Below are 25872 nucleotides of genomic sequence, written 5' to 3'. Positions count from 1 at the left end.
CCACTGTTGTGATTTTTCTGCACTTGCACAGAACCTTTACTTCTAACATGTGTCAAACTCGTCCTTTGCTCTCAGAATCACATGTAATTATTTAGCAGGTATCTTCTGTGCACGAAACCTGCATTGGTTTTAGAGCAGAACTCCAAGCAGAGCAGCGATCAGTGTTAGCCACTATAGAAATGACAGTTATGCTAGAAATGGCACACAGAGATGGCTTTACCACAAAAGCCTCAGAATGTGCAGAATTCTGCTGCATCATGAAACAGCATGTGGTTACAGAGCCCTTGTTTGTGCACAGACTGGAAAAGGTCTCTGGATAAACTCACATGCCATGGATAAATGTGCTTCTGCGTCTGTTAAGTGTTAAACATTGCTATGTTAAAAAGTGAATTGGCTCGTATTCCTTCATCATTTCTCAGCAAACTGTTGCCACAGTGAAAACAGGCTATGCTTACAAGTCTGGGTCTTTTTCCCCATTTCCATTTCTGCTTTAAGAGGACAGTAAAGTGAACACATATATACCTGTATACACACACGAGTGTGCGCGCACTCTCTCTCTCTCTCTCTCTCACTAAAGAGGTCAAAAAGGTTATCTTTCAGTCATTCCCATTCTCATCTGTTGTAAACTGCTGATGATGACAGACATAAGCATGTCTTTGCTAGGAGTGGAGAGAAAGAAGGAAGACAGTCAGGGGGGCTGTTTGGGAAAAAGCAAGTATTTGAAGTCCTGGCAAGAACAAGCAACATGCTTAAAATGATCTTAGAAAGCGGGGACAGAAAGAAACGGTTTAAAAACGCAAACATAGAAGAGCAACCTCTTCTATGTTTGTGTTTTTAAACCGTTTCTTTCTGTCACCACAGAGCTTCATCACAGCTTGACGTACACAGAGAGGAAGGGAAAAGTCTCATAAAGAGTGGGGATGTGCTGAACGCATAAAAAGGTTTTAAGTGACATCAGCCTTTAACAAAAATCCTGCTTGCAGGATTAGCCAATTCATTATTAAAATTAGAGTCAACCATGGGCAACACACTGTGCAGACCAAATCCCTACATTAGCAGGTGCTCATTTTCCCATGTAAACAGCTCCCGGGTTCTGGTAGCAGAATGGACACAAGGATGCCTTTCTCCATACAGAGAATTTTGGTTGACCCATTTCCAAAGGGATAACATAGAACTGGAAAAGGCAGATAAAAAGTCAGCCAAAAGTGGAACACTAAAAAAAGACTGAAGTGTTTGAAGAAGAAGGGGCATGACAGAGGCTTATAACATTAAGCATGATATGGAGAGAGGATTTGTCTGCTCAGTCTTAAAAGAGGGAGTCACCTAAAGAAACTGACTGGTAGTAAATGGAGAATAGACCTCCACTGGTTATAAGCAGTGAACGTTTGAATTTCAGTCGCTGGGGCACAAACAATACCTTCCCAGGGGCACCCAGTTGGCTATTGTTTGACAGAAAGATTCTAGGGTAGATCTGAGCCAGGAGGCTTTTTTTTTATATTTCTTGCCCAAGCAGCTCCAAGCAGGCTTGTCAGGGACCACCACATCACACCCAACACAAAACATTTTGAGGGAACATCTACTTTGCAAGGAAAGAAACATCACAATACCCATTCACAATGTTGTGTGTGGGTGTTATTTCAAATGAGTACTTAATGCATGAGACACAAATGCTACCATAAAAACACACACACACTGTTCCCATCCTTGACAAAATAATTCCAGCCATATTGCTTTGATAAACAGCCTCGGGGAAATCTGCGAACAGCGCTTGGATACTGGCCAATGTTACAGTCACCATCATCCAAAAAGAAATTGCAACAGCCATTCAAATCCTCACTGCAAAAAACAGGCTGAAAATAATCTAAAAGTGGGTTAAGGGATGTGATGCACTTGAAAAAGGGAATGTGAACTCTACCTAGACAATTGCACTCATAACCAGTGGCGTAGCTGGAGGGGGGTGGCTCCGTTTCGCTGGGAATGGCCCCGAAGGGAGGGGCCACTTGCCCGCCTCGCTGAGGCTCCCTGCCAGCCTGAGTGCTCCGCCCCCCTCCAGCTACGCCACCGCTCATAACAACCCATTTGACTCAGGAACTTTCATGATAGTCACTTAGCCCAACAGTTAGACCAGACTTGGAAGCACAAATACACAGTTGCTGGCTGAGTAGGTGACCACAGTGCCAGGTGTTGAATGCACAGCTAGCAGGAATCATAGGCTCAGCAGATGTTCCCCAGCAACACAGTCTCATCAAAAAAGCATCAGAAGTGACTGTACTTCCCAGTAAGTTTCCTGCCCTCTTCCTCCATCACTGAAGCCAAAGCACTTGCTTTGATTAAAATACACTTACCAGATGTAAAATATTAAATACCCAAACATTCAACAGCAAAAGAAAAATTACTTTCTGCTGACAAGATCACAGCTGCTAGAATATGCAAAGGAGCGAGAAAGGGAAGGAAATGGATTCAGTGTTTAGGGTGGGTGTTCTTAAAATATTTCCAGCTTGAGTCTCTCCTACTTTGAGACACAGGACAGTGTAATTCCAACACCAAAAGCTGCTTAGTTCCAAGTCAGTGAGATAGCAGTTCACCAAAGCAGGAATGTTTTCATTAAAGATAAGTATTCCTACAAGGATTCCCCCAATCAGCAGTGGCGTATCTTGGGTCTAGCACCCCAGGGCACAAGCCCTGGGCACTATTTTAAGTAGGGCACTAGTTGCCCAATGAATCAAGAAGCAACTGCAGCTTGCTGGCTGTCACAGCAGCAGCTGGGGCAGTTTTCACAGCAGCAGCAAAATTGCCCCAGCCACTGCTGTAAGCATGCAGGTGGCAGGAGCTCCCATCGCTTCCTGAGTTGGAAAGTTGGATAGGATCGAGCTGTTAAGTCAACTTCTCCTAAGGTGAATATGGAGGCCAAGTGAGACTATGAGGAACACATGGCCAGCAGCATTAAGGGGAATAATAAAAGCTTCTCCAAATATGTTAGAAGCAAGAAACCTGCCAGAGAAGCAGTTCTGGATGGTGAGGGAGGGAAAGGGGAGATAAAAGGAGACTTAGAGATGGCAGAGAAATTGAATGAGTTGTTTGCATCTGTCTTCACGGCAGAAGACCTCGGGCAGATACCGTTGCCCGAACGGCCCCTCCTGACTGAGGAATTAAGTCAGATAGAGGTTAAAAGAGAAGATGTTTCAGACCTCATTGATAAATTAAAGGTCAATAAGTCACTGGGCCCTGATGCCATCCACCCAAGAGTTATTAAGGAATTGAAAAATGAAGTTGCTGATCTCTTGACTAAAATATGCAACTTGTCCCTCAAAACGGCCACGGTGCCAGAAGATTGGAGGATAGCAAATGTCATGCCTATCTTTAAAAAGGGAAAGAGGGGGGACCCGGGAAACTATAGGCCGGTCTGCCTAACATCTATACCGGGTAAGATGGTGGAATGCCTAATCAAAGATAGGATCTCAAAACACATAGACAAACAAGCCTTGCTGAGGGAGAATCGGCATGGCTTCTGTAAGGGCAAGTCTTGCCTCACGATCCTTATAGAATTCTTTGAAAAGGTCAACAGGCATGTGGATGAGGGAGAACCTGTAGACATTATATATCTGGACTTTCAGAAGGCGTTTGACACGGTCCCTCACCAAAGGCTACTAAAAAAACTCCACAGTCAGGGAATTGGAGGACAGGTCCTCTCATGGATTGAGAACTGGTTGAAGGCCAGGAAACAGAGAGTGGGTGTCAATGGGCAATTTTCACAATGGAAAGAAGTGAAAAGCGGTGTGCCCCAAGGATCTGTCCTGGGACCGGTGCTTTTCAACCTCTTCATAAATGACCTGGAGACAGGGTTGAGCAGTGAGGTGGCTAAGTTTGCAGATGACACCAAACTTTTCCGAGTGGTAAAGACCAGAAGTGATTGTGAGGAGCTCCAGAAGGATCTCTCCAGACTGGCAGAATGGGCAGCAAAATGTCAGATGCGCTTCAATGTCAGTAAGTGTAAAGTCATGCACATTGGGGCAAAAAATCAAAACTTCACATATAGGCTGATGGGTTCTGAGCTGCCTGTGACAGATCAGGAGAGAGATCTTGGGGTGGTGGTGGACAGGTCGATGAAAGTGTCGACTCAATGTGCGGCGGCAGTAAAGAAGGCCAATTCTATGCTGGGGATCATTAGAAAAGGTATTGAGAACAAAACGGCTAATATTATAATGCCGTTGTACAAATCGATGTACAGGCCCCACCTGGAGTATTGTGTCCAGTTCTGGTCGCCACATATCAAAAAAGACATAGTGGAAATGGAAAAGGTGCAAAAGAGAGCGACTAAGATGATTACTGGGCTGGGGTACCTTCCTTATGAGGAAAGGCTATGGCGTTTGGGCCTCTTCAGCCTAGAAAAGAGGCGCCTGAGGGGGGACATGATTGAGACATACAAAATTATGCAGGGGATGGACAAAGTGGATAGAGAGATGCTCTTTACACTCTCACATAACACCAGAACCAGGGGACATCCACTAAAATTGAGTGTTGGGAGAGTTAGAACAGACAAAAGAAAATATTTCTTTACTCAGTGTGTGGTCGGTCTGTGGAACTCCTTGCCACAGGATGTGGTGATGGCATCTGGCCTGGACGCCTTTAAAAGGGGATTGGACACGTTTCTGGAGGAGAAATCCATTACAGGTTACAAGCCATGATGTGCATGTACAACCTCCTGATTTTAGAAATGGGCTATGACAGAATGCCAGATGCAAGGGAGGGCACCAGGATGAGGTCTCTTGTTATCTGGTGTACTCCCTGGGGCATTTGGTGGGTCGCTGTGAGATACAGGAAGCTGGACTAGATGGGCCTATGGTCTGATCCAGTGGGGCTGTTCTTATGTAACAATTTTCTTCTATAGAGTCAGGTTAAATAGCCATCTGCAAGTTCTCTCCTGAGGCAAACAGCTGCTAGTGAGGGCAAGTCAACAGATTTCACTGGGACCTTGGCACTAGGAGAGAGGACCTTTCCTCTGTGCCACAATCACGTCTGCCCAACGTTCTATACACAACAGGGATCAAATGTGTATACTTGTGGCTGGGCAGAAATGGGTTAATTCAGGAGATGGATGGACATGGGACACCATAGATTACGTGCTCTTTAAAGGCATACATACTGTACAGAGGATTTCTAAAATTTGAAGCATACACGAAATTTTTAATTTTTTAAAAAATTCGTTATGCGAAGCACGGACCTAAAAAGTTTTTGTTATGCGAAGCATGGACCTAAAAAGTTTTCGTTATGCGAAGCACGGCCAGAAACTTTCGTTATGCGAGTTACCAAACTCAATCGAAAAACTCTTTCGTTATGCGAGTTTTTCGGTGCGCGGGGCATTCGTTATGCGAGGCACCACTGTATATCTGTTCCTAAAACAGATATCCACAAACTTTTGGATAGTGATTCAACTGTCTGGCATGTGACTACGTGGATTTGCAAGATGAATTATTTTTAAAATGCACACCTCTCAATTTTGCTGGATTTTTAATAGCCGCACATTGTGATTAATGCTGCCCTTTAGTAATTCTGCGAGTTTCAGGGAGATTTGTTGTAAGCTGCCTCACACTTATGGAGAGATGTGGTAAAGAACAAATTTCAATTGCAATGCTGGAAGCTCACCTGTCCCTGCAACGGAAAACAGAGGATTCCATTTGGCACTGGAAATGGTTACGTTTTACTTTAGCTTGGCAACTGAACGAGCCTCTCTCCTCACCCCATGACTATTTCCTCTTCTTGTACTTTTTAATACTGGCACATTCTGGACTTAATAACTGAATATTCCCAGAGGAAAAATCAAACTGTGTGAATCTAACACACAGGCTTCCATTAATTGTTCTAGAGGGCAACAGAGAATTATTCCTACTCCAAGTAAAACACACACACTTAAACAGACCAAAGCTATGCTTTGCTAACAGAGACACACACAATACCTCAACAAATGGGTAAAGCGTAATGCTTGAGAGCTAGATATCCGATCACTCCCTTCATTAGTAATGATGTGGGGGGACAGGCTAGAAAATGTTTCTTTTCTTTCAAAGGCAGAGATTTTATAGCCCCCTCCCCATTTCACAACATATATCATCCCTTCTTAAAGGGGAAGTGTGGTGATCAAGCTGGAATTCACAGTACAGAGAATTGTATTGAAAACAGTTCTCACTCTAATATTTATTTCAGAACACTGATACCCTGCCTTTCCAAAAGCTCAAGGCGGCTAACTCAAGTTTTGCATACCAAGCATAGCTAAAAGAGAACCGCCTAAGAGGAAAAGCAAGATACCTAAACATTGGTTATCACTCAGTATTGCAAAAATTTCTATAAAAAAAATTCCAAGAGGACAACAAAAGCCCCAAAAACCATTCCAAAAAACCATGCATGTATGACTCACTTGCTTCAGTTTTTGCAACCACTCCATTAATTAGAACAGACAAAAGGATATATTTCTTTACCCAGCATGTAATTAGTCTGTGGAACTCCTTGCCACAGGGTGTGGTGATGGCATCCAGCCTAGATGCCTTTAAAAGGACAGATTTCTGGAGGAAAACTCCATCACAGGTTACAAGCCATGATGGGTATGTACAGTCTGAGATTAGCTGATTGCTCATTGTGAGGGTTGGGTAGGAATTTTTTCTATCATCCAAACTGGTCATGGATGGCAGTTTTTTCGCCTATCCCAGATTGGCAAGGGAGGGAAGGTGTTTTCAATAGGTTTCATGTGTTAAAACTGGTCACTTGTGTTTAATAAAGTGACCCAAGTTAAACCTAAGTGCAGTCTGGTGTCTTCATTGGGGGATGTGAGGGTAAATAGAATGCCAGATGCAGAGGAGTGGCAGCAAGATGCAAGTATCTTGTGGTCTTGTGCGGGAAGAAGGGAGCAGCAGGCGAGCCAAGCAGTCTCCCAGCTCCAGGTGGGAAGGAGGGAGCAGCAGGCTCCCCCTGAGCAGGGGGGGAAATGAGTCACCCTCCCCAGCAGCACCACAGCTGCTCTGCAGTGTGCCTGAAACAGCCCTGACCCCAAGTGGCCCCGCAGATAAGGTGAAGGGTAGATTCGGGCGCTATCTGTTGGGACAAATTTATCGCCCTATAGGGGAGTATCTACGGTATGTCAGATGGCTTCATAGACGGACCAGCTGTGCCCCAACTAGATGAAAAGGAAAGGAGAATTCTCCTGGCTCTCAATGACATTTTGTGCTTGATTCCTTACCTTTCAAAAAGGCCCAAGAACTATGCTCTGCCAGATCAGACAAAAGATCCACCCTGATATTGTCCACAGTGGCCTACCAGATACATCTGGGAAGTGCACCAACAGAAGACTGGTCCTCTCCCTGGTGTTGCTCCCCAGTATTTGAAATTCAGGGTGCTGCTGCCTCTGAACATGGCACCTGAATTTCATCATGATGGCTACTATCCACCTCCTCTTCTCTGAATTGGTCTAGCCCCCTTTAAAGTCATTAAGCTGGTGGCTTTTGCCACATTCTGGGCAGCAAATTCTACCTCTAACTTTTACATTGTACAAAGAACAGCTTCGTTCTGACTGCCCAGAACCTTCTGCCAATCAATTTCATTAGGTGACCTGAGTTCTAGCATAAGACAATAGCCTCTATCATGCTACTCCGTGCATAATTTATACATCTTGACCAAGCTCTCCATCCTGTCATTCTTTTCTAAATAGAAAAGCCTTTTTAAAAAATTCCCCAAACTACAACTAACTTCACGCGCCACCACAGACAGCTTGCTTTACCTACCCGACCCGGAGACAAAACTCAAAATGCAACAGTCTAATGGTCACAGGTTAGCCTTGTATGGAGTACATGGCCAGTGGCCACACTTTCTCTGGTCAAAGGCGACACCATGGCAACAGGTCAGGGTCAGCTGGGGTTAGATTTTAAGACCCTGGTGGGCTCCCCTTCACATCTGCCACTCATAAACATTTCAAGCTTGATTTGCTGCAGCCAATTAAAAAGAACCCAACACACAAGGAAGCCCTCATAGACAATCCTGCTGTCATTTCATCACAGTATCTAGCATGCTGACTCAAACCTCATACATGGCAAAAGGTTAAAACAGTCTGGATGCATCAGACACATCTAATAAAGTTCATTTTTCCAAAAAAATCCTAATCTACAAGGAAGTTTTCTTGTACAAGATCCAGTGGAAGTTGTGCAAGAGTACTGGCCTCTAAGTCAAAGCATTACTCTGCTTCTTTTTAAACCACACAGCACACCTGGATGGCAGTAGGTTGCTCTCTCTGCATCTAGCAGACTCTAGACTGGAGGAAGAAGGTGCCCAATGTCTACAAGAGCATCAGCTGCCATCTCCTTCCAGCTATCTTCTCCTCTTCAGAGAAGAATGCAGCATGCTGATCAGGACTAGTTCAGGTTTTATTGCCATTTTAGGCCAAAAGTTAAAATGTTGCTATCCTGGCCATGCATTTTGTTGCAGCAGCAAACTGCATCAGAGTAATCCAACGATCAGGGCTCTAAATTAAAAAAGACAAACACCCTATGTCATAATAAAGTTTCTGGAGGAAAAATCCATTACGGGTTACAAGCCATGATGTGTATGTACAACCTCCTGATTTTAGAAATGGGCTATGTCAGAATGCCAGATGCAAGGGAGGGCACCAGGATGAGGTCTCTTGTTATCTGGTGTTCTTGCTTTCATTCATGGAAATGTTAATCTGGATGCCATCTCATGTCCTTGTTGTGCTGCAACAGAGCAACACAGTTTTCCCTTTGGAACTTATTTGCATTTTGTTGTACTTGAAGGAAAGGGAGGATTGTCTCCCCTCAACAGGTATTTTCCGGTTACAATTTGCAGCCTGCCATTTGTGAAGAAAGAAGCTAAAATTCAGGAGGTTGTGAGTAGCGCAACATACCTACCTCTGGTCTATCTCAGGATTCTGGGGCAGAAGGGTGGGAACCAGCAAGGACACATACACAGACTGCCCAGCAAATTAACCCCTGAACCTCACAGCAACAGCAGTGCAATCCAGCCAACAGACTTGTGCCTCTGCTGCACTCTGCATCCCCATTTACAAACGGGGAATCCTCCAGAGGTCCCTGCATCATCCTGGAGCCTCGAGGGAATGCTCCCTTTGCATGGTGGCAAGGGCAGGAGGGGTTGTCACTGCCCATCACACATCATTCACCACTGGAAAGATTATGGGGAGAAGGGTGGGGCAGTACCTCCAGCAGCCTGGCACCTGCACTGGGCGGGAGGAAATGTGTTGCATTATTAAAGTAATCCACTACTTATTGAATTCTGAAACTCCAAACACTGTCCATTGGTTGGAGTGGTACTGGTGATGCTCATCACCAAATAGAAATTTGCTCCAAGCTATACATTTAGAAAAATGGAGACTTGTCTTACAAACTCCTCTCCCCCTTTCAGCCTTTTCAACTGAGAGTTCTTGAAGGGCAAGGGAGGAAGCACGGCTAACTGCTGAAAGCAGCTGCATCTTGATCCATTGCTCCACTGTGTAGATGAAGCTTCCTTATCAGTTCTAAACTTACAATGGCCTCGGGGCGAATGATGTGAAAGTGAGGACCTAATCTCCAAAGCAGCAGAGGACTGCTGACCCAGCTCAGTAAACTGCAGAGAGAGCTTGCAATAAGTGATATTGTAAGCAACTTCTGATAGGACACTAACAAACAAGCAAAAGAAGCCTCCACAGATGCTGGTATTGGGGAGTGAGAAGACTGATTGAGACAAACTGATAAGACAAATTGAAAGAACAGCTAAATCCTAAAGCTCAGGTAAATCAGTAACACCACCATGGCAAGAAACACCAAGAACATCACAACCAAGTCTGAGACAAGTCTTAAGCAAGGTTCCTGCTGGTCAAAGGCTCTTTCCTTGCAATTCAGAATCTCCAAATTATCAGTTGTACAATTACACTGAAAGTCACTGTAGATGTGGATGGATTGCAGAGGCTGTTCCCCAACTACACCCACAACATGCCAACGCAACAAGGCATTCCACTTTTGACTCAGCACACAAGTACACACCCTAGCACTACCTTGCAAGGCAAGGAGGAACCTTTGATTGTCAGCCAAAAAAAACACACTGTGTTCTCCCAGCCCAGAACTCTACAGATCTACTTCCAGAAGAATTACACAAACAGGATTACACAAACAGAAAGCAGCATGCAATAGTGGAAAAAAAATAAGGGAAAATTCTTACAGTAAGGATGCAGTCCTAGCCCCTTATGTCAGTGCTTTCCAGCACTGGCATAGTGGTGCCAATGGGACGTGTGCTGCATCCTGCCATTGGGTGTCTCTCAGAGGCCTCCTCAAAGTAAGGGAATGTTTGTTCCCTTACCTCGGAACTACATTCCCCTTATGTCAGTGCTGGAAACTACTGACGCAAGGGGTTAGGATTACGCCCTAAGTGTTACTTTGATCCAACAATCATTGAGTTGTTGGCTATCAATCTCTATATTGCCCAAAATGGATGAGCATGGGGTAGAAGACAGTCTCCATTACCCCAACTTTCATTCACAAACCTGCTCCTGAAGTTCGTAATTACAACACCAGCTATTAAAACATACTGGTAGATTGGATTTTCATCCACAAAGAACAAACAAAAGTGCTGTCAATTTGATTTGCAAAACCAAGCAAAAAAGCAGGGGGGGGGGTAAGAAAGAACCCCTTCCCCCAAATTTCTCAACCTACAAAACTGACAGAAGCAGAAGATGGCACATCTGCTATACTTTCATTCGAGCAAAGCTATTCCTGGCAGTAAAAAGCACTAGATAGATGTAAACTCTTCACCCTTCAGGACAGTGAGCACAGGTGACTCCCTGCCACTTTTTCCTCTTTAGCCAGTGGCTTGGAGTTGGGCCCCCTAAGCCCAGTTCTTCCCTTCCCTCCTCAAAGGATTTTTCCAGCTGCAAGGGAAAGTGCTTTTAAAAGGGGGGAGGGGAGGAAATGGACTCAAATGCTTCTTTTGAGTCCATTCCCATCTCTTTATCCATCAAAATTTCACATGTCCATGACCAACAGGTTTACAAAGAAGAGAAGAGGTGCTTGCAGGGGAGGGGCAGCAAGGTTGATGGGGAGGTCCCACCAGCCATTAAAGACATGGCATAAAGCAAGGTTCAGAGAGGCAGAAATATAAGTACAAGAATGCCTTCAAGACCAGGCCACTACCTTGAATGACGCTATGATCTCTTTCCTTTCTCTCTGAGCCTTAATAAAAATGAATTGTCCTGCAGAGACTACAAATGGGAAGAAAGCAGCTTTTAAATCAAGTACCTGCAAGGAATAGCCTCCCATCTGCATGGCCTTTTAAACTTGGGCTGGAATAAACTGGTTCAGAAGTTCTAGCATTTGGCACAAAGCCACTTATGAAATTGGGGGGGGGGGAGAGATCTCAGATGAGAAAAGAGTGTCTCAGGAAAGCAAACTTGGACTGAGAAGGAACAAAGTCCATCAAAGTCTTACAGCACTATCTCCACAGTCGCAACTAACTGGCATTTGAAAAATGTCTCCCAACTCAAAAAAATCTGGTGCTGGCATCTAGGATTCTGAAACATTCCTCTGACTCTGTGTTTAACCGCAATATCAAGAAATTATAGACATTCTTCTAACCATAGCTCCAGTCTGAAAACACTGGCTTTAGCTGTAGTGCAGACAAACAGTGAAGAGCCAGTCAGCCAGAAAGAGTCAGCCAACAGGTTGTGTGTACTGGTCAATGGGCTTCAGCTACAGTTCTTCCCACTGTGAACATTATAGCAGACACTGAACAAGCTATTCTGTTAAAAATTATATAGTATCGTCTATAAAGAGAAAAAGAAGGGGTGAATGGTAGCGCACTGTCTGGATTCACTATCAAAAGGGCAGACGTTCCAGCCCAGGAGAAGGATTCTGCCTTCTGGACAGCTAAGAGCAGATGTCACCATCCTGTAAAACAGACTTTTAAAAGGATACAGCAATAAAAACACCCTATAAAATACTGGGTTGTATGAAGAAGAAAAACGGCCCTTTTTGTCTTTGTCTCTGGTGTGAAGAGACATGGACAGAGATGCTGAGGAAGACAAAGAGGGAAGTATCTTACTCAGTCCCCAAGGATCTCATTAATTAAAAATCTTCCTTTCAGGAGCAACCTGGGTGTATTTGGGATGGAAATGAAGCTCCACTTTTTATCCCGTATCCATTTTGCCATTGTGAGACTCCTGCATGTCCAATGGCGCTTCCTCCACAGCATGCTGGCAAAAAGACAGCAGAGGCTCATGGAAGGGCTCTAGGGCCACACTGTCCAAGCGTTCCCTCAGTTTCAGGAGGAGTTGACTGAATTCTGAGAAATTCTAAACAAGACCCAGAATATGCTCAGTTGAAACAAATGCGGCCTGCTTGAGATATGAATTTGCACAGGGCAAAACATTTGAAAGAAATTTAAAAGATTAATTATCTTTGTATTCAATACTACTGAATACAAGATGCCGGGGGGGGGGGAGGGGGGGAACTAGCCACCACCTCTTCAGCACTCCAGCATGCTAACTAGAATTCTCAGAAACACAGTGCAAGACGACCCCTACTAGACCAGACCCCTCAGGCAGCATCCTGTTCCCACAGCAGCCGCCTCTGGGCAGCCCAAAAACTGGAGAAAAAGGCAAACTGCTCCTCTGAACTTGAAGGTAGTGCACATCCTTCATGATTAGTAGCCAGGAACAGACCTCTCCACCATGACTCTTATCCAATCCCTTCCAAATTCATCCATGTCAGTGGCCATCACCACCCCTTGTGGCAAGAAATGCCACAGGTTAATTGTGAGCAGTTTAGAAAAGGTGCTTCCCTTTGTTCATCATTAATCTCCCACCAGTCGGTTTCAATGGATAACCCCAATTTTAGTGCTGTGAAAAAAACAAAAAACTCTGAGTCTCTTGATCCTCTCTCCATACAGTATTATTAATTATTATTATTATTATTATTATTATTATTAACAGTATTTATATACTGCTTTTCCACAAAAAGTTCACAAAGCGGTTTACAGAGAAAAATCAAATAATTAATGGCTTCTGGTCCCAAAAGGGCTCACAATCTAAAAAAAGTATTGCATACATTATTGCATACTTTTATCAAGTCTTCCAAATATTGTAGCTTTCCCTCATAAGGAAATTGCTTCTGCTCTCTGACCATTTTGGTTGCCCTCTTTGCACCTTTTCCAGCTTTACAATATGCTCCTTGAGGTGTGGTGACCAGAATAGCACACAGGAGTCCAAATGTGGAATTTACACAGGGACAGCCTATATAAATTATACTATTAGCAGTATATTCTGTTTACCTATTACTAATATGCACAGCCACTTCCTTTTCCTGATGACCCCAGCAGGGAGTTTGCCTCCTTCACAGCTGCCACAAACCGGGTGGATATTTTCACTGAGTTATTTACCACCATCTCAAGATTTTTCTGGTTCGCCCTCAACAGCTCAGACTCCATTAGTGTATAAGGTGGGATTTTTGCCTCAATGTGCACCCCCTTATACTTTTCAACAACAAACTCCATTAGCTATTCAGTTGCTATTTCACCCAGTTGGGAGAGGTCCTTTGGGAGCTCTTCACCATTTGCTTTGATTTTTACCATCTTGGATGGTTTGGTGGCATCTCAAACTTGGCAACCTCACCTCTTGGCACCTGACCTCTTATTCCTTGACTGCTAATTCTATTATCATCAGTATTTGGTTTCTCTTCATAAAACTCTACATAAAAACCCCTGCTAACTGGGTAAGAGGCACTTTTTCAAGTGGGCGTTCCTCTTTAATTTAGCAGAGGGAGAGTAACTGACCCTCCTCCGCACCCCAGCAGTGTCTTTTCTAGTGGCTGTTCCCTGGCATTCTTTTGCATCTTTTTAGATTGTGAGCCCTTTTGGGACAGGGAGCCATTAGTTATTTGATTTTCTCTGTAAACAGCTTTGTGAACTTTTCATTGAAAAGCGGTATATAAATATTATTAATAATAACCCTACTGTTTATCCCCAAGTTCAGATTACTTATGAACCAATGAGAAGCACCTGTCCCAGACAGATCTTCTGGGGACCTAGCTTTCCTGCACTGTGAAAACTAACAATTTATTCCTGAGCTCTGCTTGCTGTTGTTCAACCAGTTACCAACCCATAAAGCACCTGTCCTCTTTTTCCTTGTCTGCTAACTCTATTAACTATTGGGCTTCTCTTCATAAAACTCTACAAAACTCTACATAAAAGCCTATGGTGACAGACTTTCAAAAATCTTTTGACAAAGTCTAAGTGTGCGGTGTCAAGGTTCTTGGGCTTTCCAAGCATCACCATCAACTACTCTCAGCTGATGCAGAGCTGTACTGAGATGTCACTTGCTGAAAGGGCAGCCCGCACAATGATTGGACACTCCCATTTACTGAAAATATGACCAAGATTTGCATATTTTCTCTTCTGCCATTTGCAGCCGAGTTCCTAAGTGACAAAAACATGCTTCTTTGTGGTCATGACCTGCTTAATGACATCACATTCAGTCCTTAGCAGGCAATATGAATACTATTTGGCCCTCTGTATGAAATGAGTTTGACATCCCTGCTCTAGAAGGTTAGTGAGGCAGGACTTAACATTTGCAGAAACCATGCTGATTCAGCTTCAGCAAGGCTTGTTCTTCTAAATGCTACATAATTCCATCCTTATATCTTCCACTAGTTTACCCAGAACAGACATTAAGCAGACCAGCTTGTAATTTTTCAGATTCCCCCAGGATCCCTTTTTAAATAGGAGTGTTACATTGGCCACCTTTAGCACTCTGACACAGAATGACAAAAGGGGCAAGTTACAGTATTCTTTAAGTACTCTTGGGTGGATACCACTGAATCCAGTGATTTGTCAATTTGTCAATGTGCTCTCGAAACTCATCCCTTGTCATTTCTGTTTGATTCAGTTAGAGTCCCTCCCCAAGGTGGTCAGTTTAAACATGAGTATCCAGCTTACATCTTCTGCAGTGAACACAGATGCAAAGAAACCATCCAGCTTCTGTGCAGTATCACTATTCTCTTCAACCTTCCTTTTTATTCCCTCAGACAAGCCCAACAGCCTCCCTGACCATTTCCTGCTTTAGATGTATAAAAAAGTGTTTATTGTTTTACAAGGCCTGCACTTCAGGAGCTATTGCAGAGTGAAGGCTCTTGCTGCTTCAGAAATGGGCACCTTGGAAGACTTGGGATCCAAAATTCAGCATGATTCAAAAGATTGCAACTCTGCCAGCATAACTGACTCATGTGACATTTCATAATACCCTTGGATCACCAACACACAGTCAGCTCAGTAAGAGAGGCATTGGTATTATGAGCACCAAAGATTCCCACCTGAACATTTGTACAGAATCCTACTGTATAGTGACAAAACCATGTGACAATAGTTAGTATTATAATGCCGTTGTACAAATCGATGGTAAGGCCACACCTGGAGTATTGTGTCCAGTTCTGGTCGCCGCATCTCAAAAAAGACATAGTGGAAATGGAAAAGGTGCAAAAGAGAGCGACTAAGATGATTACGGGGCTGGGGCACCTTCCTTATGAGGAAAGGCTACGGCGTTTGGGCCTCTTCAGCCTAGAAAAGAGACGCTTGAGGGGGGACATGATTGAGACATACAAAATTATGCAGGGGATGGACAGAGTGGATAGGGAGATGCTCTTTACACTCTCACATAATACCAGAACCAGGGGACATCCACTAAAATTGAGTGTTGGGCGGGTTAGGACAGACAAAAGAAAATATTTCTTTACTCAGTGTGTGGTCGGTCTGTGGAACTCCTTGCCACAGGATGTGGTGCTGGCGTCTAGCCTAGACGCCTTTAAAAGGGGATTGGACGAGTTTCTGGAGGAAAAATCCATTATGGGGTACAAGCCATGATGTGTATGCGCAACCTCCTGATTTTAGGAATGGGTTAAGTCAGAATGCCAGATGTAGGGGAGAGCACCAGGATGAGGTCTCTTGTTATCTGGTGTGCTCCCTGGGGCATTTGGTGGGCCGCTGTGAGATACAGGAAGCTGGACCAGATGGGCCTATGGCCTGATCCAGTGGGGCTGTTCTTATGTTCTTATGATAAGATGGAATGACATGGGCAATACCAAGTTGTGCTGTCGCATCTCTCACCAACTTATTGCGGCACATGCTTTCTTAGGTGACAGCCAATCATCAGTTGCTGCTATTAAAATTCACGCCCTAATTAAAACATGCATTTCACAATCATTACCTCAGACAGCCTTACAACAGCCCTGTAAGGTAGACCAGATCATTCCCACAAAGCAGACAAGGGAGCTCAGTAAAAAGTGGCTTGCCTGCTAACAAGCTTGCAACTGAAGTGAGACTTGAACCAAGGATCCAGCTCACAGACCCCACTGTCCACCACCTCACTATTCCTGCTCTCAATATGTAAATCTGTTGACAGTGCCACATCCTGCATCAGGTTTTTTGCTGCTACAGAAACATTCCCCAACAAGCCCATGGACAGTTGTACCCAAATTTTAATCTGGAAAATATGTTTACCAGCTCATGGTCCTTGCAATCAGTAGCCAGTGACTGAGCTAGAAAAGATGGATAATGCTGCATTGGAAGTAAAGACACATTGTGCAGCTTATTGCCATACATCAAGAAATATAAACAAACTTGGCTGGTCAGGCAAGGGCTGAAAGCCAGAACCCTAGTATTTAATTTCAGGTGTATATAATCAAGAGGTTTCATGCTGCCCATCAATCACAATAGCTGACACTGCACACCCCATTGCATCAGTACCCGGGTCTCCAGGTGTCCTGAGCACACAGAGCCCCACCAGGCTGAGTCTCTCCCAGATCCTGAGGTTCCTGGATTAAGGTCAAAGACTGTGGCTCAGTTGCACAGCCCCTAGCTCTGCATGCCAAAGATCCCAGGTCCAATTCCTGGCAGCATCTCCAGGAAGGGCAGATACATCCTGCCTGAAAACCTGGAGAGTCACTGCTGGTCAGCGTGGACAAGACTGACCAAGATGACCAAGGGTTTGATTCAGCATAAGGCAGCTTCCTATAATAAACTGCATGTCCTTGACATCTCTCTGGAGTTTCACAAGTGGAACAGGACTGAGGAGCAGATGGCCATAGGACTCTACTTGTCAGCTAGAATTACCAGTTGGATGCACTTCTACACATGCGTGCCTCCATAAGGAACTTGGCCTTTAAGAGATTGGATTATTACAGCCTTTTCAGGGTTGCCACACCCCATAACAGGCTTTTATTGGGTTCTTCAGAACTCCAAGAGACTTGCATGCAAGGCTACACTGAGTTAATGTGCAACAGAAACACTCTGAGGACTTTAGAAGGCAACCTGAATATTTACTCAGAGCAAACAAATCCCCTCAAAATGAAAGCAAATTCATGAGCAAGCATTTGAAGCCACAGAATACCAATTCCAAGGAATTAACCTCTTGAGACCAAGCTGAAAAAGTCACAAAAAGCACTTTCTCCAGCATGAGAGAGAGAGTGTGCGTAAATCACAAAAAATAGAACACAAAATCACAAAATAGATTCACAAAAAATAGAACACGCTACCTAAAACATTTCTTCTCTAGTGTTTGTTGACAAACACTAATGAGATCATCTCTGGATGATTACATCCAATACAGCATTCGGAATCCAACAAAGATCACCAGCAGGAACTCAGGAGGAAAAAGTGCCGTGTTGTACAGTTCAACAACAGAATGCACAAAAAATGCCTCAACCCACCCACCCCCATTTTAGTGCCTTGAAGCACTAAATCAATACAATCAGTCTCATCTGGATTCAGATAGCCTCAGGGGGCACCTTCACTCACACACTGCCCTGCCTCTCATACAGAAATCTGAGACTAACCAATGAGGTTCTGCTTCCATTCATTTATGGATATTCAGTTGGCATCTGCCCAACAGCAGGTACTTTACTATGACTGGCCCAGAACTATGCAATTTTCCTTAGAACTATGCAATGAACCTTGGAAGGTTCATTTATCCCCCTTGTCTTGCTGCTTTTGGCAAACAAGTAAAAACATTCCTAGAACCTGTATTGTTTCACCACCTGCCAGAGAATAGAAGATCCCATTATGTATCCCTAATTGCACTGTGCCTTTACATGGCTATTTTGGAAACCCATCTAGGTTCAAGTATACATGTAACAAATATTTTCATCCAGATTTGAGAACAGAATTAATATTATTTTTACCACTGATCTGTTTTTGTGTTTGTTATTTTTTACACATTTTGTTTTATTCTGCAAATTGTCCTAAAAACTTTGATGAAAAGCAATACATAAAGTGGGTTTAATGATCTCATTTTAAAAGTCCCATGTTCTGTTTAGCACAATGTCCTTCCCACATAGCTTCACTACCCTAAGCTGCTCAAAATGCTCCTGCACCCTTAAATGAATTCATCATTTTTCCCTTGCTGTCCTTTATACCTGCAATTGCTTTTGAGAACACATTGTTTATCTTCTGTTCTACCTCTTCCCCTACTTTCAAATCCATCCTCAAATCTAGCTTTTTCATCATGGGATTTTTACTTGGGTTAACACCAGAGGAGCAGCTATGTCGGTCTGCGGCAGAAAACACTATGAAGAATCTTGTGGTAGCTCAAAGGCTAAACATTCATTGTGGCATAAAGATTTTGTGGACCAGAGTCCACATCATCTTATGCATGAAGTGGTTTGACTATGTGGATAGGTTTAAGGACACTGAAAATAGCCTTATACTGAGTCAGACCATGATCCATTTAGCCCAGTATTGTGGGCATTGACTAGTAGTAGCTCTCCAGGATTTCAACCAGGAATTTGTCCCTGCCCCACATGAGGCAGACAACAGAGACTGATCCTGGGACCTTCTGCATGCAGAAGTATGTGAACTACCACTGAACTATGACTCCCTCCACTTACATACACAAGTACAGAGAGAAGAATGTCAAAGAGTCTTCACACAGACAATCACCCAACCATAGGTTAGGCCAGCGGTTCCCAAAAATTCCAGCACTGCGATCCACCTCATCCTCTGTGGTGGGTTGTGACACGGCTAACAAGAATGACTTACTAGGGAGCTTCCAGAGCACTTTTCTAGGTTGTGCTGGGTCGGTAACCCACTTTATTGGCTTCTGTACGCCTCAGAATGGTCTGCAGAACCAAAAGCCTTCTGGTTTTACCGGAAGTAGCTTTCCTAGACTTCTGCAAGCTATGAATACAGTTCGGCAAATATTTTGCTATTTAATTATGAGGCCAAGGCATACAGACAGGGTAAACATCTACCATTACTACATCAATTCTTTAGGGGGGGGGAAATCAAAATATTTCCTTTTCTGCTTCCTTCCTGGGTCATCTCACATTTTTCAGCCTTTCCTCTTGCAGAATTGTTTTCAGGCTTGTAGCAATTGATGCATTCCACTACAGATACAGTACTTGGTCCAGGATAATGTACGATGAGCTAATTTTCCAGGTGAGGAAATAGAACTGATTAATCCACGTGCACTACTGTCTTTTTTTTTTTAGCACCATTTTATATCCAACATTTCTTTTCCCAGCGGTGCCTGCCAAGCATATGTTTCCACTGTATGCAATGACCTCTGCATCAACCCAGTGCCTACATGATTAACACTTATAATAATCTGCATGGTTCTGTGCTTCCCAGAGTTGCACTGTATTCTATTTTGGGTCTTCGGAATGGCATGGTTCTCTGAAGATAGGAATATACAGCTAGAGAAACACTTTATTTAAAATCTGCCAATTCCATCCAACCCTTCCAGCTACAGACAATTAAACCACAATGTGGATTCAAAATCAGGTTTGCTTGCATAAGGGAGACAGGCTAAAATAAGTTAAATGAGGAAGGAGAGACTTGCAGAATGAACCAGGATTTTTCCTTATCTCCTGTTAAGGGCAAGAATCCTTCTTCTGAGAAAATTCCCTTCAACCCCCCCCCCATGATAGCTCTCTGTGCACACTCAGACCTGCCTAAGAAGCAGCCCAATCACATTCTCCATTCTTGACAGAGCTCTAGGTCATGTATGACACACAGCCTTCCCTTTCAAATGCAAATTGGAGCTCCTCCACCTTCTGGGATCATGAGAAAACAAAAGCCTTCCGAAACCTAGCCACACCTGGCTATTGGTCTGGTTTGCTCACCAGTTTGAGAGCAGGAAATCTGATTATCTATTTAATTTCAAACCAACATATATCAAAAGGGGGAGGGGGGTTAGGCTCTTAATAGCAGAATAAAAGAGAGCTGCTCCGATGGGTTGGGAGGAGCAAGATGTATCTAGACACAAGATGCCAGCCAAAAGGAGATTAAAGCTATTATCCTGTCCAGCTAAGAAAGAGTTAACTCCTAGAACGACTTTTTCCTCTGGTGCCTGGAGGATGCTGAATGGTAAGTGATGCTTTAAGTCAGGGAGGTCTAAGGCTGCAACCCTATACATACTTTCTTAGTAGTAAACCTTGCTGAATACAATAGGACTTATTTCTCAGTAGACTCGCATTTACTGTTAAGACTCTTTTTTTACTTTATTTTGAACTTTTCCTCCTAATCCCAAGAATTCCATTTTAATCCCCAATAAATCTTTTCCTTTGATTTGAATAAAACCAACCTGCCCCATGCTGTAAATCACAGATCAATTTGCCTCCCATCTCCCGACACCTTGCTCAGCCTTGCACACTATCCAAAGAATGCTCGAGTGTAAGGGAGAGAGAGAGAATACATATAAAGAACTTCCTGATGTATTCAATCAAAGATCATTCAGTCCAGCAGACCTTTCTAAGAGTGTCCAGTCAGATGTCTTTGAAAAACTCATGAACAAGGCATGAAGGCAACAATACATTCCCTGTCTGAAACCAGCATTTGGTATTGAGTGGCACACTGCCTCTGAACCTGGAGGTTCTACACAGTCATCATGACTCATAACCAGGGATAGATTTCTCCTCTACAAATCTGTCATTTCAAGTCATCCACACCAGTGTCCTTCAACACATCTTGTGGCAGTGATTTCTACCAATTAACTGGAGAAATATTTTCCCTTGTTTACCCTGAACCTACTCCCAAATAATTTCACAAAGTGACCCCAGGTTAAAAAACCAATTCTCTCTCTCTCTCTCTCTCTCTCTCTCTCTCTTTCACTTACCATGCCCTTTCAGTCAAGTTCTCATACAAGATTCCCCATCACAAAATTTTACTTTTTCATCATAGGATGAAGAAGAGATTTGTCAGGGCTGCCTACAAAACCTTCTGGATCCAGGCCCAGGACAAAATCTCCACTCAGACACCCCTATAAACACAATTGTTTTCTAGAAACTGAACATGATTCTACCCTTCCTGTTACCACCAACCCCCCCCCCCCCCCATAAAACCTCATACACACCATCTGCCCAATTCTCCCAAAGTGGTGATTCCATTTGTAGGCTGTAGCACTTCAGGATTCAGAGGTTTCTCTTAAAAAAACAAAACAAAAACAAATCTCTCACATAGCAAACTAGCTGTCAGAAAGAAGAGCCTAGTTTTCAGTCTGACCTGCTGGTATTCTAAGGCAGAGATTGATTTTGCATGGAAGGTCTTTCCATCTTGCAGCCCCCCCTACCTGCAGTCTGAAGTTGCACAGCATGGGGCACAAGTTCACTGCTTCAGTAAGGTCTGGATCACAGACAATATACGTATATTAATCCAGGTGGGTTTCCACAATCCATGTGCCTACCCTGATTCCCTGCGTACAGCACCTATGGACCTTCACTCCCACATTTATATGCTTACCTGAGCAACTATTCTCTCCCTACAGTGAAGTAGCATGGTACCACCTCTTTCAAGCACATAATATAACATGCAATATGTATGCTTCATAAAGAGGGCTGTATGGGCAAAGGTCTGATTCACACCACCGCCTCTCACTCCTCCTCCTTGGGGGGACAGAGGGAGAAAATAAACTACTATGGTACACCTTTGTCACACAATGTCATGCACGTGATGGAAGAAGGGCACCTGTGCCTGCTGTGAACCATCCACAATTAATTTTACAAACCGTCACTTCTTGTTCATTAGTTTGCAATAGACCAACAGGCAATTGATTGTGATGGTTTATCAATTACATGCTATTATAGTTTTGCCTGAAGGACTATCTGTGATTTAAGTACTGTACTTCTCCTAATGAAAGCAGTCGATGATGGAGCTTTGAGAAGCACAAAAGGGCTATGTTCTAAGCATCACAGCTTCACAGTAAAGAATTCAAGAATCTGCAGTTAAAGAAAGCATCACTTCAAATGATTAAATGGGGCAGAGTTGGGTTCTTTTCTAAAATCTTCATATGCTCCAAGAATTTAAGCACCTACTATTAGCCTATAGCAGTGGTACTCAAACTTTTCTGGCCAGTGGCTCCCTTGACCCCTGTGGCTGTTGGCCATGACTCCCCATTACGTTCCTGAGGGCTGGAAGTGACATCATTAAACAGGAAGTGGCCAGAAATATTAACTATATTAAATATATTAAATATAATATATTATTATATTTATTATAATATAACATTAATTATATATCAATTATATTAATATTAATTATATTAATCATATCATTAATTAAATGCAGATCTTAAAAATATATTATTAATACACAGCAATATACATGCTTTATAAATGATCAGCTGCTGATCTCTGTTGGAGACAGGATGCTGGAGTAGGTAGATTTTGTCTGGTCCAGGAAGACTCTTTTTTAAAACTTTGTAAGCATACCAACAGAAGAATTGTTTTATCAAATGAACTTTGTGAACAACCAGTCTGACCAACATTACACACACACACACACCCCTGTGGACCCCAATCCAACTAGTCATTTCTCCCATTCTCCTTGGATAGGACTGAACCCTTTATTAATTTAATGAAATTACATATTTCCAGCAGCTGGTGGGAAAAACAAAAATAGATCATGAAAATATATCAGAGCCGATAAGGGTTTGGTTAGGAAGCTGATTTGTCTCCTATACTAGGAGATGCACAGCTCAAGCCTATGCATGTCTACTCAGAAGTAAGTCCCATTAGAGTCAATGGGGCTTACTCCCAGGAAAGTGTGGATAGGATTGGGCTGGCAATCACTTCATCAATGGCTGATCAGTATTCCCTTCAAATAGCAAGATTCATCACTTTAAAAATACAGCCTTTCCTCTTCAGTCAAACAACAAGATTAATAAATCACTTTAAAAACAGTACCCTTTTTCTACCCCTGGCCAAGTAAAGTGTGTGCTTGTCTCTCCCCTCCCCCTTTGCCAACTACATGGAAGCAACTTTAAGACCCCTGGTGACTGGTAAAATAGGAATCGTTTTATTTGGGGAGGGGGAGGAAAGCAGGAAGGTTTGGAGATTCAAAGGGGGGAGTGGAAGAGGGAGGGGTTGAAAAGAGAGATTTCACTTTGATAAGAAGCGATCCCAGGCTGGGAACTAGGAACCAACCAGACAAGGATCAGCAAGGGTTAAGGACTGCAAGTTGAGCATGCTCGGTACTTGCCAGATGGGGATTGGAGTCCAAGAGCTTTGGGAACAACATGCAGCGAACACAGAAGGTGGAAGCCTCGGAGTGGAGGGAAAAGAGGGCGGGGCAGCAACAGCCACTCTCGCAGCTGAGCAACTCCTGCTTCTTCTGCTTTTTAAAAAAGCGCAGACTACGGGCTCTGCTCAGGGCTCTTCTGCCCAGGGGTGTGACTGTATTGCTGCGAGAGGACATCCCGCGCCTCCCCTTTGAGTTCCTGGTGCCTCCCTAAACAGCCGCGCCACACAGTTTGAATAACACTGGCCTATAGCTAAATAGATTTTATAGTCTCGCCCCAAGACAAACCACAAAATGATCATCTTACCTCCAATATAAATACATTATTTCAATTGTTTTCTCCCACAAAAGTTGCAATAATTTAAGCCAGTATCAAGTTTGAGAAAGCATTGTTACTTGTTCACCCACTCATCATTCATTGTAAAATCTCCCTGCCTGTTAGTCCAACAATACCTTGCATCCAGTGTAAATGACTTCCTGCTTTGCAAGGAAAGTCTTAGAAATAAGTTGCTATTGCCGGACATCATCAGCACAGCCAAAATTGGGTTATAGTGGAGAGAGGACTTTCCTTATAATATCACCTTGGGAAGAAGCCTCCAAAGCAAGGGGCAAAAAGTAAAAGCACAACAGTTCTATGCAGGATGTGGATTTGCTTTTCCTAGCATCACAGACACACCACTGAGCTCTTCTGTAGAAAGCAGTTTATTATTTTATTTGAAAAAATTTATATCCTGCCTTTCCCATGCCAAAGCAAATGCCCAAGGCCTAGTTTGTATGGATGGAGCAATCTACCTACTCCAGGATGCAGAAATCAGGCCACTGAACATAATACAGACTATTTTATGACTGTCCTAGCCACAGTACTGGATTTCCCAATATCTGTGGGGAGAAAAATGTGCCACCCAGAACTTCCTAACCAAATGCCCCCTCCCCACTCTGCCATGGCTGGTGGGGAAGGGTAGGAGTAGTGATGCGACCCAGGAATGCTGCAACTGCCTAGGAAGTCATTCCTGCTTTTGGTTGCTTCAAGGTTAGACTCTGCTACAATAATAATATTCTCCTATGTGGTTTTTAAGATCTACCTTGAAGCTTTCGAGCTATTTACTCAGAAAGTGGGATGGATGCCAGTGCTCTAGGCACACAACCACCTTGTGATCTTGATAGGGAAGTCTGAACTTTGTCCAATGCTTAAACAAGTTGATTTAGTTAACAGAAGTGAAAGTTCCACTGCAAACCTCGGCATTACTCAGCAGAGCCCAGCCACCCAACCTAGACCATGAATTCTAATTACATCTTTGGCTTCTACTGCCAATGGTTTTCATGCTAGTAGTACTGTTTAGACAGCTTCAGAAACCCATCATTTTTGTTCTCAGGGTTTTATAATTGGACTGGGAGCCAGATGATGTTTAGTCTGGCCTGTTAGCTACAGTTCTCCCTGTGTTACTTCAGGGAAGTTACAAAGGCACAGGATATCTGACCAAAAGGATTGCACTAAGGAGTCAAAGACATTTCAGAAGCAACAAGGAAGACATCCAGGGTCTTGTGTCTAGTTGCAGGTGGTTTCTAAAACCATGTAGGCAAATAGACAAACCCATGTTCTCAGGTTTATATCTCAGGTTCTCAAGATATATCACCTGATCTACAAGAACAGGCAGAGTTGTCTATAGTAGTCCACAATTAAGAAGGAATCTGTGTCAGGGTAAGCTAAAATCCTATACCCCATATAAATGATGCAAATTAAGCAAGCTTGCATGATGTGTTTTGGCATGATTTATTGTGCTGCTAATCATGAGTTATATAGGAAGCAGAAGTCCCAATAACCAGCAGCAAAAATATCTTGCAGGAAAGCCTCAGGCTTTGGAAATTTCACTTGGCATTGCTCACGTATTATATCTTCAAACCCAAAAGGCCTAAAAACTTCCTTTTCTAATTTTCAAATTAGAGAGCCTCAATTCAGTGACTTCTGCACATTTGGCAGATTTTTTCTGTGCTTCTACAGAGCTGCTACAGATACATTCATGCTTTCAGGTAAAAAAAATTTACCTGAAATTTATCTGGTATTTACAAAATAGCCGAAACCAAATTAGGGCTGTAACTCAGACACACTGCACCAGAAGTACCTCACCAAAATATACGTTGCTTCTTATAGCTGTGTGGTTTTGTCAGTTCCATAGTTAGTGGAAAAGAAATTCAGTCTCAATGACCTTTCCTCAACCAAGGTTAAAGAAATCATTCCCTAGGGCTATAAGATAAGCTTATGCATTGTTTGAGTGCATACAGGTGCAGGTGATATTCAGCTGAGAGCTAAGGGGAGTGCAGGTTTCAAGAAAATTG

At 43.3% G+C, this 25872-nt stretch overlaps 1 protein-coding gene across 1 annotated transcript in view; it reads right to left on the bottom strand.

Annotated features, from left to right (window-relative positions):
• Positions 1-25872, bottom strand: part of KIF13B (kinesin family member 13B) — a 143725-nt gene that overhangs the window by 101628 nt on the left and 16225 nt on the right. The gene's annotated exons all lie outside the window — the stretch shown is intronic.

Source organism: Tiliqua scincoides, chromosome 1 (assembly GCF_035046505.1).
Source record: "Tiliqua scincoides isolate rTilSci1 chromosome 1, rTilSci1.hap2, whole genome shotgun sequence".
In the NCBI taxonomy this organism is placed as follows: domain Eukaryota; kingdom Metazoa; phylum Chordata; class Lepidosauria; order Squamata; family Scincidae; genus Tiliqua; species Tiliqua scincoides.
This window is presented reverse-complemented; position numbering and strand designations above follow the sequence as displayed.